At 43.9% G+C, this 16,005-nt stretch overlaps 4 non-coding genes across 4 annotated transcripts; all 4 read left to right on the top strand.

Annotated features, from left to right (window-relative positions):
- The first annotated feature begins 2,664 nt into the window (after window positions 1-2,664).
- On the top strand, window positions 2,665-2,735 carry TRNAG-GCC (transfer RNA glycine (anticodon GCC)). The gene has a single exon. It is a non-coding gene; the product is annotated as a tRNA-Gly (tRNA).
- Window positions 2,736-7,436: 4,701 nt separating this feature from the next.
- On the top strand, window positions 7,437-7,507 carry TRNAG-GCC (transfer RNA glycine (anticodon GCC)). The gene has a single exon. It is a non-coding gene; the product is annotated as a tRNA-Gly (tRNA).
- Window positions 7,508-8,846: 1,339 nt separating this feature from the next.
- On the top strand, window positions 8,847-8,917 carry TRNAG-GCC (transfer RNA glycine (anticodon GCC)). The gene has a single exon. It is a non-coding gene; the product is annotated as a tRNA-Gly (tRNA).
- A 3,015-nt stretch (window positions 8,918-11,932) lies between these two features.
- On the top strand, window positions 11,933-12,003 carry TRNAG-GCC (transfer RNA glycine (anticodon GCC)). The gene has a single exon. It is a non-coding gene; the product is annotated as a tRNA-Gly (tRNA).
- Window positions 12,004-16,005: the final 4,002 nt, after the last annotated feature.

Genomic DNA, 16,005 nt, shown 5'->3' on the forward strand with positions numbered 1-16,005 from the left:
GCGCCACTGTAGCACCCTGAAGGAGCGGAATCCCCGTGTGGCCGGGGATTCCGCTCCTGGAGCGCTCCACTTGATTTCTCTGTCGTCTGTCTCCATTTATGGACAGTGACTTCATTGGCTTCTCCTGGAGTGGAATCCCCGGTCACAGCGTCTGCAATGCTGTGGACGGGGATTTCGCTTCAGGAGTTTCCATGGATACCTCCCTGCTCTGCTGAAGTGCCGCCACTACCGCTGTAGCAGCTGCAGCGGCTGCTAGCGGCGCCACCGCCCTTATGCCCGGCGTCGCCGCGAGCAGCCGCTATGGCTGCTACAGCGGTAGCGTCGGCACTGAGCGAAGAAGCGCCCTGTTGAATAGGCGACTGCTGAGCCTGACTGGGCCCGGAAGCTTCTGAAACAGGCAGGGGAAGGGAGCCAGCGGAGCGCCCCCTTCCACTTGCTGGAGTGATGCGCCCTGTGCAAAAACATCCGGTCATTGACCGTCAATTTGAAAACCGCTGCGATTTGTGGTAAAACAACATGTCTGCCTGGTTTCCGGCCTCTTTGAGAAAGCCTACATCTAAAGCGTTTTGGTTTGTGCTGTTTTAGTAGCGGTTTTAGGCTCAGCTTTTTTAAAAATGCGACATGCTCTAGGTAAGGCGATTTTTTTTCTCAGAAAAAAACCACATGTTCAAAATGTTACAAAATAAAAAACACTTGTAAGAAATGCAATAGATTGACAAACTCTCTGGAACCACACTGTCTGTTATAGGGTAAAGGAGGCTCAACTTCCATCATTACCAAAAGATTTTTATAAAACTCGTGTTGGAGTTTATAAATGTTTTGGAAATCTTTGAAAGTTTCAGTGGATTGGTGGTTCAGTAATAAAATAATAAAGCCTGTCATGTGTACTAAGATTATTTTATTTCTATATATATGTTAGCATACCTTCCAACTTTGAAGTAGAGTAAAGAGGGACAACTGATGCGGCACGCGAAGCACGGCGTAGCAAATTTCCCCATTAAGCCACGCCTCTAACCCTGTCCAATCCCCGCCCATACACACCCAGTTTAGCCCACACAGTATCTTGCTCCCATAGTGCCTCTCCACAGTATAATATCCCTATAGAGCCCTCCACATAGTTTAATGCCCCCATAACTGCCCCTACAAAGTATAATGCCCCATCGCTGCCACTAACACAGTATAATTCCCCCATAACTGCCCCCACACAGAATAATGTCCCATAGTGCCCCCCACAGAGTCATATGCCTCCATAGTGCCCATCAAACAGTTCAATGCCCTGATAGTGCCCATCGCACAGTATAATGATCCCATAGTGTCCATTACATGGTATAATGCCTCCATAGAGCCCATCACACAGTATAATGACCTCTTAGTGCCACCCACAGAATATAATGCTCCCATAGTGCCCATCATACAGTATAATGCCCCCATAGTGCCCATCACACAGTATAATGACCTCTTAGTGCCTCCCACAGAGTATAATGCTCCCATAGTGCCCATCATACAGTATAATGCCCTATAGTGCCCCCACAATGTATAATGGATCCATAGCTGTCCCCACACAGTATAATGCCCTATAGTGCCCCCACAATGTATAATGGCTCCATAGCTGTCCCCACACAGTATAATGCCCCTATAGCTGCCCCAAACAATTTAATGCCCATATAGTGCACCCGACACAGCTGAATGCCCCCACAGCTGCCCTTACACAGTTAATTGCCCTCATAGCTGCACCCATACAGTTCAATGCCCCTATAGTGCCCCCCACACAGTTTAATTTCCTCACAGCTGACCCCCATATCCAGTTTAATGCCCCCAAAGTGTATAGAAAAAAATAATAAAGTAAATACTCAGCTAGCCCCATTCCCTTGACAAGTGGAGGAGATCCCCCTGCTCCTCTAGTCTGTGCAGTGTGTGGATCGGCACAGACATACGCGATGATGTCACTGCACTGGGCCTCTCTGTGCTGAGCTGCTCACGGCCGGTGTTGCATAGTCAATAGTGGAGCAGGGAGTTGACAGCTCCCTCCTCCTTTATTGGATTAAACTGTATCTGCGTCCTAAGAACACAGATACAGTTTAAACCGGGACATGCCACAGGAATCCGGACTGTACCGCTGGATCTGGGATCATTGGTAGGTGTGATTTTGAAAGGGGGTGCAAAACATTTCTTTCATGAGAACAAAAGGATCTTCCATGTTGATATCCAACATGCCCGACACTTTACTATTTTGACATCTGCCACTGGGGACACCACCATAGAAGTTAGATGATCGCGGTCATGTCTATTTCAGCTAGTTCAGCTGCCATTTATCTTATGTGTGTGACCACCACACACCAGGGAACGTGGGAGTGAACAGGGTGTGATGATGCAATTTCTGTCAAATTCTTAATAAACATTTATTATAGTCATAGACAGATATATTAAAATGAGTGCCACATGTGACCACGAGAATACATTGGTTATTTACTGTGAATGACATAAATGGATCTAGTCAATGACTATTTCTGGTTGTGTTTCCTTCAGGTGAGGTTTCTTTTCCACTGCACCCTCACCCTCTGTTATAAAATAATTGGAAGATCAATTTATTATATTACCAGTAACAAAGTTTTAAAACTCATAATAACGTTTTTAGAAGTTTGCAGACCTTCTTTCTGCATTTAAGCATTGGTGGTTCAGTGGTAGAATTCTCGCCTGCCACGCGGGAGGCCCGGGTTCGATTCCCGGCCAATGCAAGAAGAATTTTGCTTTATTTTGGACGAGCAATGCTATTATAATGTGCCAGCTATTATTCTCTTTCATCATCCAGTGCCCCATACACTATATATACTGTATACATATATATGTGTGTGTATTGTGAGGGTATAGACGGTACAAAGGTATGGTATATTCTCAGGTCCTCATTCTGCCACATCATCACTTTCCCTACAGCAAAGAAACTTCTGTACAAAGGATCCTCAGCTGAGAGCAATGAAGTGATTTATACATTTCTATGTGATCTGCTTATATATATATATATACACATTTATATATATACGTCTCTATATATATATATATATATATATATATATATATATATATATATATATATATATATATATATATATATATATATATATATATAGTGTAGACTTGTAGCTCCTCATGCAAATAGGCAGCGTCACTATACATCTGTAACCATTGTCTGGAATTGTAGAGGGAGGCTCCACTTATGGGGTTAACATTATGACTATATTCAGGAATTGCGATATGAGAATTTTTTTCTAATTTACCTCGATTCCTCAGATTGGTCACATGGGGTAGTGATTTGGCAGAATACATTTTTTATTACTAGAACAGAGAATGCTACAAAAAATAAACTCTCAGGTACTCACCGCTTTCCCCCTCGCTCCAGCGCAGCGGCCCCGTTCCTCAACGCTGCAATCCCAGAAACTCCTGCAGCGGTCACGTGCCGTTCGTTGCTCACAAGCCGCTGCAGTCAATGACTGGCCGTTCATGTCAGCATCAAAGCTGAGGCCCCCTGCACATGGCCGTAGCCGAGTGCACGGTTGGTGATTACGGACACGGACGGCCACGGCCTGTCACCCGCGTCGTGCTTCCATTATAAAGTATTGGAGCACGGTCCGCAGAATCAAAAAATAGGACATGTTTTTTGCGGTTAATTTCTACGGCACGGACACTTACCCGCAAATATACAGGAAGGTGTTTGTGGCCCATAAAAATGAATGGATCAGTATTTTGATCTGCAATTCCGTAAATGAGGATCAAAATTACGGTCGCGTGCATGGGACCTGAGGCCGATGAACAGCACGGGACCGATGCAGGGGCTTTCGGTATAGGAGAGGTGAGGAATAGCGTTTGCCGTGCTGAAAGGGGGTGGGTGGCATCTTAGAGGTAAGTACCTGATAGTTCGTCTCTTAATAAATGTGTCGCATGTTACGCCAGAAAATTAGTTATGAAGAATGGCATATGAAACGCCAGTCTTAATAAATCTGCCCCACGGTATCTATGCGCTTTATCTGTACTTAACAAAATTGCTGCGACTCTTGGTAAACGTGTCGTTTTTGTCGTGCGGATCTCGGCAACGTTTCTTATTACGAAAGGGTTTGATTCCCGGCCCATGCAAAAAATATTTTTGTTAACCTACCGTAAATTAATTTCGGACCAACAATGTTATTATGATGTGTCAGGTATTATTCTCCTTCCCATACTATATATATATATATCTGTCTTTTGTGAGTGTATAGATGGTATATAAGTATTGTGCATGGTATATGGTCAGATCCTCATTCTGCCACATCATCACTTTCCCTACAGCCAAGAAACTTCTGTACATAGGATCCTCAGCTGAGAGCAATGAACTTATTTGTACATTTCTATATTATTTTCTGGGTGCAGACACATATAGCGTCTCCTGTTTGGGCACGGTGTAAAAATTCACGGGGGCATGTGCTTTTGACGCAAATCAGAGCGGTTTTCAAATGAATGTTAAAGTGATTATCCGGAACTTTTTTTTTTTTTTTTTACTAGAGCAGAGAATGCTACAAAATAATAAGCAATAAGTTAGTCGCCCCTCCCCCTCACTCCAGCGCAGTGGCCCCTTTTCCCGTCTCTCCGATCCCAGAAGCTCCTGCAGCGGTAACGTCCCATTCATTGGTCACATGCCGCTGCAGCTAATGACTGGACTGGCTGAGGCTGATGAACAGCAGGTGGTGGCTGCAGGTGCTTCTGGGATCGGAGCGGCAAGGAACTACGCCGGCTGCGCTAGAACTGGGAAGCGGGGGAGTGGGAGGTGGCATTTTAGAGGTGAGTACCTGATAGTTTATTATCTTACAGCTTTCCTTGCCGTAGTAAATAAATGTAAAAGTCTCGGATAATCCCTTTAATGCTTTAATGGTTATTGCAAAGACACAAAAAAGCCGTTTTAGCCATAAAAAATAAAGCAGGGGGCATCACTCAACTCCAGTGAAGGGGGCGCCACTGGCCTTGCTGACCTAGTCCCCCAAGGCCTACACCCTCGATCCTAAACTTAGGGCCTAAACCTATGGAAATGCTACTGCACTGAATACTACATTCCCATGTTTATTGATTGGACAGTGTTATTTGGGCCACTGTCTGGCAGTATTATGTGGGCACGATGCGATGGTATTATATGGGCCCTATATGGCACCACATAAAAGGGGGTTAATCCCTATCCAACGTAAAATTTATTTACTTTCTCATGAAAAACTATCTTAATTAGTTCTATAATTACAGTCACATGGGGCCACAAATCATTTACGGCGTTTGGATGGGGTGTCGTGATTCAAGGTTTTTGGTCAGCATAGGATGCAAACCTTTAGGGTATGTTCACACGTACACGATTTGTCATAGGTAAATCTAAATTGGATTTTCCAAGGCTGACACTCAAATTTCTGCTGTGGGTGTGCGGGCGGATCTGCGCGCGGAATATACCTATTGTAATGTAATGGCGGCGATCTGTTGGTTTTCTATAGGAAATATCGAGCTTGCTTCCGATTTTAAAATCCACAGCGCAGGTGAATTGGGTAGAAAATGACCAATTTACTTGCATTGGATGCGGATTGGATGCGCCTTTTCAAATTTGACGAGAGAGGTCGTACATTTTTGTTTAAATTTGTCTCAAGTCAAAAACTGGCATAATCTGACTAGTAAATGTGGGCCACTGGATTTTATGTTCTCATATGACCCGAAAATTGTTTTGTCACGTGTGACCCCAAAACAACCTACTTTAAATGAAGAGGTTGTTTGCTGTAGATAACCATAAGGCGCAGGCTACACGGCGACTTTCTTCACAGCACTATTCGCACGGCAATAAATTCCTGTGTTGCGCTGCATCGCAGGTAATGAAAGTCGATGGGGTCACTTTCTGGTTGTGTTTCCAGTCACTTCAGGAGAGATTTTGTTCACTGTTAGAAATTAGCAAATCGATTCTAAACTAATCGAATTTAGTCAGAATTTCTTGAAAGTTTCGTATTTGCGGAAATCTGAAACTTTCTGGGTTTCACGGCGCAGGTAAAGGGAAGAATAGGAGATTAAAAAAATAAAATTAAAAAATACCATCACTACCCTCCCTTATCGGCCCTTGTTTTGTCCCATGTGACCGCTGTAGCCAATTACAAGCTGTTATAAGATGATTGGCAGTAATATGGGCAGAAAGTATTCCCAAATTAAAACCTTCCTTTTGGTGGTACAGTGTCAGGCTCTCTTTATATACAGTACTGTGAAAAAGTTTTAGGCAGTTGTAGAAAAATGCTGCAAAGTAAGAATACTTTCATATATAGAAGTGTTAATAGTTCTTTTTATCAAGAACAAAATACAAAGTGAATGAACAGAAGAGAAATTTAAATAAAATTAATATTTGGTGTGACCACCCTTTGCCTTCAAAACAGCATAAATTCTTCTAGGTACTTGCATACAGTTTTTGAAGGAACTCTGCAGGGAAGTTATTCCAAACATCTTAGAGAACTAAGCACAGATCTTCTGTGGATGTCGCTTCCTCAAATCCTTCTGTCTCTTCATGTGATCCCAGACAGACTGGATGATGTTGAGATGAGGGCTCTGTGGGATCCATATTATCACTTCCAGGGCTCCTTGTTCTTCTTCACGCTGAATATACTGTAGTTCTTAATGACATTGGCTGTATGTTTGGGGTCGTTGTCCTGCTGCAGAATACATTTGGAGCCAATCAGACACAATTAATTCTGACCAACTCCATCTGCTGAAATGCAGTAAAGACCCTCCACCATTCTTCACTGTTGCCTGCAGACACTCATTATTATACCGCTCTCCAGCCTTTGACAACCAAACGGCCTTCTGTTAAAGCCAAATATTTCACATTTTGACTCATCGGTCCATATAACCTGCTGCCATTTTTCTGCACCCCAGTTCCTATGTTTTTGTTCATGGTTGAGTTGCTTGGCCTTGTTTCCATGTTGAAATTTTGGCTTTTTGGCCACAATTTTCCATGAAGACCACTTCTGGCCAGACTTATCTGAACAATAGATGGGTGTACCTGGGACCCACTGGTTTCTGCCAGTTCTGAGCTGATGGCACATCTTCTGATTTTGAGGGTAGTAAGCATGAATTGCATGTGGAAAATGTGGGGCTTGTCAGGTAATGGAGAAAGCGGATTATTTTTCTTTTTTTCTTATTATAGTCATAGACAGATATATTCAAATTTGTGCCACATCTGACCATGAAAAGACGTTTGTTGTTTGCTGTAAATCACATAAATGTGGTTAGTCCATGACTATTTCTGGTTGTGTTTTCATTCAGGTGAGAGTTTTACCTGTCCCCGCACAGTCTGTTATAAAATGTTTGGAAAATGAATTCTTCTAACATTGCTAGAATAACAAGTACTAGAATATTTGAGACTTTCTTTTTAAAGTGAGAAATAGCCTTTTTTTTGTATCTTACCATTGGTGGTTCAGTGGTAGAATTCTCGCCTGCCACGCGGGAGGCCCGGGTTCGATTCCCGGCCAATGCAAGAAAATAAATTTTGTTTCCTTGCACCATTTTGGGCAGGTAATGTTATTATAAGGTATTATTCTCCTTCCACTACTATGTGTATATATATATATATATATATATATATATATATATATATTATGCTCCTTCCCCTACTATGTGTGTATATATATATATATATATATATATATATTATTCTCCTTCCCCTACTATGTATATATATATATATATATATATATATATATATATATATATATATATATATATATATAAGCCATGAAACTTCTCTACAAAGGATCCTCATCTGAGAGCAATGAACTTTTTTGTACATGTCTATATTATTTTCTGGGTGCAGACACATATAGTGGCTCCTGTTTGGAATAGGCCTGACGTGTGAATAGCGCCATTGAATTGCATGGGACAGAAACCAATGTATGGGAGTATGGGTTCAATAGAAAGTCTGTGAGCCTGTACTCCAATACATCGGCCCCGTTCCTCAACGCTCCTATCCCAAAAGCTCCTGCAGTGGTCACGTGCCGTTCATTGTTCACATGTTGCTGCAGCCAATGTCTGGCCTCATTCTTCATGTGCCGATCAATTTAGCATCAAATCTGTGGCCGATGAACAGCACGCGACCGCTGCAGGGGCTTCCGGGATCGGAGTGGCAAGGAATAGCGCCTGCTATGCAGTCCTCGGCGAGCGGAGGAGCTCCCTCTGCTCCCCCACTCTGAACTAATTCTGAAACAGGGTGCTGATCGTTCCCCACTGCAGCATTGGGTTCAACTGTATTTGCATCCTGAGGACGCAGATACAGTTCACAGCGGGACATACCCCTGGCTACCCGTGACATTGGGACACCGCCCTGAATCCGGGACTGTCCTGCTGAATCCGGGACGGTTGGGAGGTATGATTATGTTTTGTATTCGCCAAAGCCGAAAAATGTGTGGGGTCACAGCGCACAAATCGGCAAAATGGCGGCTGCCGCAGTCACAGCTTCTATTCACAGATTAGAGAAAAAAGAGGGGAGAAGAGGAGATTTTAAAAAATTGAGGGAGAAAATAATTCACTTTTTTTTTGGGGTATCTTTATGGACATTTATTATAGTCATAAACAGATATATTCAAATTTGTGCCACATGTGATCACGAAAAGAGTTTGTTGTTTAATGTAAATCACATAAATGTGGTTAGTCAATGACTATTTCTGGCTGTGTTTCCATTCACTTCAGGTGAGAGTTTTTACCTGTCCCGGCACAATCTGTTATAAAATGTTTGTAAAATGAATTCTTCTTATATTATGAAGAACTAGAATATTTGTTGCTTTCTTTTTAAAGTGTGATGAAGAAGCTTCTGTATCTAAGCATTGGTGGTTCAGTGGTAGAATTCTCGCCTGCCACGCGGGAGGCCCGGGTTCGATTCCCGGCCAATGCAAGAAGTATTTTGTTTTCTTAATTTAGTAAGTACCAGCAAAGTTATTATAAAGTGTCAGGTATTATTCTCGTTTATCATCCAGTGTCCCATACTATATATCTGTGTTTTGTGAGTGTATAGATGGTATATAAGTATAGTGTCTAGTATATGTTCAGGTCCTCATTCTGCCACATCATCACTTTTCCTACAGCCAAGAAACTTTTGTACAAAGGATCCTCAGCTGAGAGCAATGAAGTGATTTGCACATTTCTGTGATTTGCTGAGATTTTTTTTAATATATTATAGTGTGGACTTGCAGATTCTCATGCAAATAGGCAGCATCACTATATATCTGTAACCATTGCCTGGAATTGTAAAGTGATGCTCCACATATGGGGTTAACTTTATTCAGGAATTACGATATGAGCAGTTTTTCATATATACATCTATTCCTCAGATTGGTCGCCTTACCTTACTGATTTGACAGAAGATTACTCCTCCTGCCACCTATTTCGCTTCACGCATGTGATAAAATTTCACCTAGGGCATTTCTTAGGATCCTTGCCTCCGCCTGCATTTAAATCCCCCTGTGCCCACCATTCACACCTGGCCACCCATGATTCTTTCCTGATTTTTCCAACCGCTGGAACAGCAAATATTCCCACCATTCCCGGATTTACACCTAACGGTCACACCTGGTGCCGCCTGGAAGTTTACCTGGAAACTTCAGTGTGCCAATAGAACTCTATGGACCCATATTGTATTTCTGATCATGTTTTATCTTATGCTATATGATGGAGGTATTCTCACCTAGAAGAATTTCTTGCAGTAAAGAACTTGGCAAAGACACCATACATGGAGTGACAAGCAGTACCAAGAAAAATAAACATTATCATTTCAGATTGGTTATGGCTAAAGATAATTGAATTTCCTGAAAGTAGTTTCAGGGTTCATTCTATTGGCCAGTAGGTGCGGCATTTTCTACAGGGGGCACAATGTGTGGCATTTTCTACAGGGGGCACTGTATGTGTGGCACTTTAGGTGAGATTTGGTTTACTGTTAGAGATAAGCGAATAGATTCTAAATGAATCAATCAGAATTTCTTAAAAGTTCCATATTCATCTAAATCCAAAAGTTTTTGGGTTCACAGTGCACAAATCGGTATAATTCTTTAGTGGAGTCGTGGGAAAATGGAGACGATCCACCAAGTCTTGATATATATAAAATTTCCGGCTGCTCCAGGATTTAGATAAGTGGGGACAGGACGAGATGCTTTACCTGTGAAGATAAAGACTGTGATCGAGAGTCTAGGAGAGAATTTTGCAGAGGGCATAGATTCACCTAATATAGCGGCTTCTGGGGACACTGACGCACATAATGACCCTTTCTTCCACATGCACAGATTAGTGGCACGTCTATGCTGCCGCTCTTGATCCGACAGTCTGAGCCGATCAACCTGCATAGGTCCTTCAAAGGTCGCAGCAGAAGGAGGTAACCGGGGTCTCTGAAAATTGGGCGCCAACCTACAGGTCTTTCTCTCTAGGAACGACCTCCTGGGAGGACTCTCGGAACTTCATATCTACACGTGTAACCAGAGTAATCAGGGCGTTCAGGGTAGATGGAAGATCCCCCGCCAATTCATCCTTGACTCTATTGGCTAATCCCTGCCAGAAACTTACCACCAAGGCCTCATTGTTCCAAGCGAGCTCTGCTGCCACGGTACAGAATTGTATGGCGTACTCCCCTACTGTTGAACCTCCTTGGCGGAGAGACAGAATCGAAGCAGCAGCTGAGGAAATAAGGCCAGGCACCCCGAACACGGTGCGGAAATTGTCCATGAAAAGCTGCAGATTGGACGACTACTGTCCTTCACGTTGCCAGATAGGAGTAGCTGCTGGCCAGACAAATATAGGACAGTCACTTGTTGATGGTACCTAGATGCAAGGCTGCTGCCGGATAGCTGGAAGCTGGCCTGTGCTGGATTATCGGGAGCTGAACTGGTCTTGGACACTGGACATAGAAACCTGACTTGTTACGGACATCAGACATGGATACTGAAGCCATCATGGACAATGGACCTAACACAGACACTGGACACAAATACTGGACTTGTCACGGACATCGGACACCGAGACAGAAGTCGTCACGGACACAGATACAGAAGTCGTCACGGACACTGGAATCGACACGGACACTGCTCACTGGATTAGGTAACTTTAGAATTTTGTGTGCGCTGGCCCTTTAAGAGGCAGCCAGAGCGTGCGCGTGCAACTAGGGATCAGGCGGCTGCCAGCCGCTGAAGACGGCAGATTTGGGGTCCGCTGCCGGGTTTACATAAGGGTTACAGGATGAATACCTGGGGTCTCCTTAGAATTCGCTACCTGGTTTAGCCCTATGGCAAAACCCTTGGTTACAAAGTAGGGTCACGCCCTAATAATTCATGGCATTTCCTCAGGATAGGCCATTGATAGCTTATGAGTCAAGGTCCAACTTTTGGGACCCCGGCCAATCAGCTGTTTTGAAGGGGCCGCAGCACTTCTTGCTCGCTGTTGGTCGTCGACGCGCATTTAGCGACGATTCAAAGGTATTGCAGCCTTTTCTCCCATTGAAGTAAAGTGGGAGATATGGGCACAGTGTGTGTGGCAATGTCTACATGAGGCATAGAGTGTGGCACTTTTCACAGGGGCCACAGTGTATGTGACAGACTAACCCCCGTAGAGTGTCACACACACTGTGCCACCTGTGAAATGCTTTCTTCAGTGGGCACAGAGTGTGTGGCACTATCTTCAGGGTCATAGTATGTGTGGCAATTTCTATAGGGGCACTATGTATGTAGCATGTTCTACAGGGTGCACTGTACATGGCACTATTTCAGGGGGCAAAGGATAACTTCTAGTACCAGATATGTACCAGGGATAGATAGACCTCAGCAACACGTAGTAGAAAATAGCCAAGCTAAGCATTGCTAACTTTACCAAGTAATTGAATATTTGAGATTTTCTTTTTAAAGTGGGAAACTGCTTTCCCTGCATCTAAGCATTGGTGGTTCAGTGGTAGAATTCTCGCCTGCCACGCGGGAGGCCCGGGTTCGATTCCCGGCCAATGCAAGATGAATTTTTATCCTTGGTTTTATTATATTTTTAGATCAGCAATATTATTATAATGTGTCAGGTATTATTCTCCTTTATCATCCAGTGTCCCATACAATATATATGTGTCTGTTTTGTGAGTGTATAGATGGTATATAAGTATAGTGCATGGTATATGTTCAGATCCTCATTCTGCCACATAATCACTTTTCCTACAGCCAAGAAACTTCTGTACAAAGGATCCTCAGCTGAGAGCAATGAAGTGATTTGTACATTTCTAGATTATTTTCTGGGTGCAGACACATATAGCGGCTCCTGTTTGGGCACTGTGTGAAAAACCACAGGGGCATGTGCTTTTGACGCAAATCACTTTTGTACTAGAGCAGAAATTGCAACAAAAAATAAATTATTAGGCACTCACCCCTTCCCCCCTCGCTCCAGCGCAGCGGCCCCGTTCCTCAACGCTCCGATCCCAGAAGCTGCTGCAACGGTCACGTGACGTTCGTTGTTCACATGTCGCTGCAGCCAATGACTGGCCTCATAGTTCATGTCAGCATCAAAGCTGAGGCCGATATTACATGATAGAATAGTATAGAAGGTATAGCTATTGATCCACTATTCCATAATAAATTGATCTACGTGGAGTTTGTATGTTCTCCCCGTCTTTGCATGTGTTTCCTCCCACAGCCCACAGACATACCAATAGGGAATTTAGATTGTGAGCCCCAATGGGGACTGTAAGTAAGGACCTCTGCACAGCGCTGCGGAATAAGTTGGCGCTATAGAAGTAACATAAATAAATGTATATGCTTTTCTATCTATCTATCTATCTATCTATCTATCTATCTATCTATCTATCTATCTATCTATCTATCTATCTATCTATCTATCTATCTATCTATCTATCTATCTACAGGGGTGTAGCTAGGGGGGGGTGGCAGGCGGGGCACGTGCCCCGGGCGCAGTTCAGAGGGGGGCGCCAGCGCCACCTCCTTCACTATAATTGTACCTGTGTCGCAAGGACACAGGTACAATTAGAAGCAATGAATGACCGGGCACGTTACGTGCCCGGCCATTCAGCGCCTCTCCACGAATGAAGCGACTGGTACCTTTTGTACCAGTGACGCTTCCGTCGATGAAAGGCGCTGACTGACTGGCAGGGAAAGTCATCCTGCCCAGCCAATCAGCGCCTTTCATAGATGCTGTGTTCAACCCCCTGGAGACCTGCGCAGAAGAGAGCAGGTCTCCATGGCTGCCGGATGGCGTGGGAGCGGGAATAAGGTGAGTTTGAATTATTTTTTTTTCATTGTAATAGAAGTGTGTGGCTGTATCTGCGGGGGAGGGGGGGACTATATCTACAGGGGGATTATATCTACAGGGGGGCTATATCTACAGGGGTGGGCTATATACAGGGGGACTATATCTACAGGGGGCTATATCTACAGGGGGGCTATATACAGGGGGACTATATCTACAGGGGGGCTATATCTACAGGGGTGGGCTATATACAGGGGGACTATATCTACAGGGGGACTATATCTACAGGGGGGCTATATCTACAGGGGGTGGGCTATATACAGGGGGACTATATCTTCAGGGGGTGGCTATATACAGGTGGACTATATCTACAGGGGGTGGGCTATATACAGGGGGACTATATCTACAGGGCTGGGCTATATACAGGTGGACTATATCTACAGGGGGTGGGCTATATACAGGGGGACTATATCTACAGGGGGTGGGCTATATACAGGGGGACTATATCTACAGGGGGTGGGCTATATACAGGTGGACTATATCTACAGGGGGCTATATACTGGGGTGGGCTATCTACAGGGGGACCATATCTACAGGGGGTGGGCTATATACAGGTGGACTATATCTACAGAGGGTGGGCTATATACAGGGGGACTATATCTACAGGGGGTGGGCTATATACAGGGGGACTATATCTACAGGGGGACTATATACTGGGGTGGGCTATCTATGGAGCACCATATACAGGAGTGGGCTATAGCTACAGGGGGGCTATATAGTATATAGCCCCCTGTAGATATAGCCCACCCCTGTAGACATAGCCCACCCCTGTAGATATAGCCCACCCCTGTAGATATGGTCCCCCTGTAGATATGGTCCCCCTGTAGATATGGTCCCCCTGTAGATATGGTCCCCCTGTAGATAGCCAACCCCTGTATATAGTCCCCCTGTAGATATAGTCCCCCTGTAGATATAGCCTACCCCTGTATATAGTCCCCCTGTAGATATAGCCCACCCCTGTATATAGTATCCCACAAATAGCTCCCCCTATAGTGCTCCACAGAAAGCCCACCCCTGTATATAGCCCCCTTGTACATATAGTCCACCCCTGTATATAGTGCTCCACAGATAGCCCACCCTTGTATATAGTATATACAGGGGTGGGCTATCTGTGGAGCACTATATACAGGGGTGGACTATCTAGTGGAGCACTATATACAGGGGTGGACTATATGTACAATGGGGGCTATATACAGGGGTGGGCTATCTGTGAAACACTATATACAGGGGTGGACTATATGTGGAGAACTATATACAGGGGTGGACTATATCTACAGGGGGGCTACATACATGGTTGGGCTATCTGTAGAGTACTATATACAGGGGTGGGCTATATCTACAGGGGGCTATATACAGGGGTGGGCTATCTGTAGAGCACTATAGGGGGAGTTATTTGTGGGACACTATACAGGGGTGGTCTGTATGGGGCACTATCTACAGGGGCTCTATGGCAGGCACTATCTACAGGGGGCACAGTGTGTGTGTGTAGGACACGGTGTATGGTGCTATTATAATTAGAGGTGCAGTGTATGGCGCTATTATATTTAGGGGCGTAGTGTGTGGTATAATGATAACTTTATATTTATTTATAGGTGCAGAAATGTTGGAAAAGTGAGAAGCTGAAGACGTCTGAGCGGCAAACTGCAGAAATGGTCTGTGACCGGGAGAAGTCATCATAGAGGTCTGGACCGGATGGAGAAAAAGAACTAGAATCTGAGACGTCACCGGTGAGTCACTTAATGTAAATGTTCATTCTGCCTCTAATCAGTAATGTAGTCACTGTATGATCTGCAGCAAGATGATGGGTGGTATGATTATGATAGGATTTATTTTTTGTGAAACGGCATCTCCCAGCATATCCTTATCATTGTTTGGGCCATGCTGGGAGCTGTAGTTTTACGCCGTACACACCTATACGGCAGGGGTTGCACTAAATTGAGCTGTATTTGTGCTGGTGTTGTATATATGTAGTGAGCTTGGTTCTCGGGCTGTATATATGTACTGAGCTTGGTTTCGGTGTTGTGTATAGAACCATATTGCTTGTAAAATGTACAAATGTTTTTATGCTCGAGTTACATAAAAATAAATGACACGTCGATTGGTAGAGAAAACAAACATGGCGAGGGGGAAGGAGATGTCGGGAAAGAGGTTGGGGGGGGGGGGGGCGCGAAACTGAATCTTTGCCCCGGTTGCTGGAGAACCTAGCTACGCCTCTGCTATCTATCTATCTATCTATCTATCTATCTATCTATCTATCTATCTATCTATCTATCTATCTATCTATCTATCTCACCTTGCAATGTCTGCGTATTGATAATTTTACATTAGAAAATACATTGAGATCAGTGTATGCACTTGGCACATGTACACACTACAGAATTCTGCCACATCATCACTTTCCCCTGCAGCCCAGATGCATCTGTACAAAAATTCCTTAGTCTGGAATTTGAAAGTGAAATTACTTTAATTTATTAAGAAATTCTCTATTGAGCTGGAAATACTAATATTCAATGGTGAACTTTGGTCTAAAGTGTAATGTTTTGTTATTTTATAAACCGTAAAGCACGGTTGTAAATGAGGTGACTCAGAATGTGCAGTAAAAATATTCCTTGGGGTTTGTTCACACGTATAGAATTTGCATATTCCAAATCCGACATGTAATTACTACATAATCCGATGCATTTTTTAGATTGTGAAGGATTT

Source organism: Rhinoderma darwinii, chromosome 3 (assembly GCF_050947455.1).
Source record: "Rhinoderma darwinii isolate aRhiDar2 chromosome 3, aRhiDar2.hap1, whole genome shotgun sequence".
NCBI classification, from domain to species: Eukaryota; Metazoa; Chordata; class Amphibia; order Anura; family Rhinodermatidae; genus Rhinoderma; species Rhinoderma darwinii.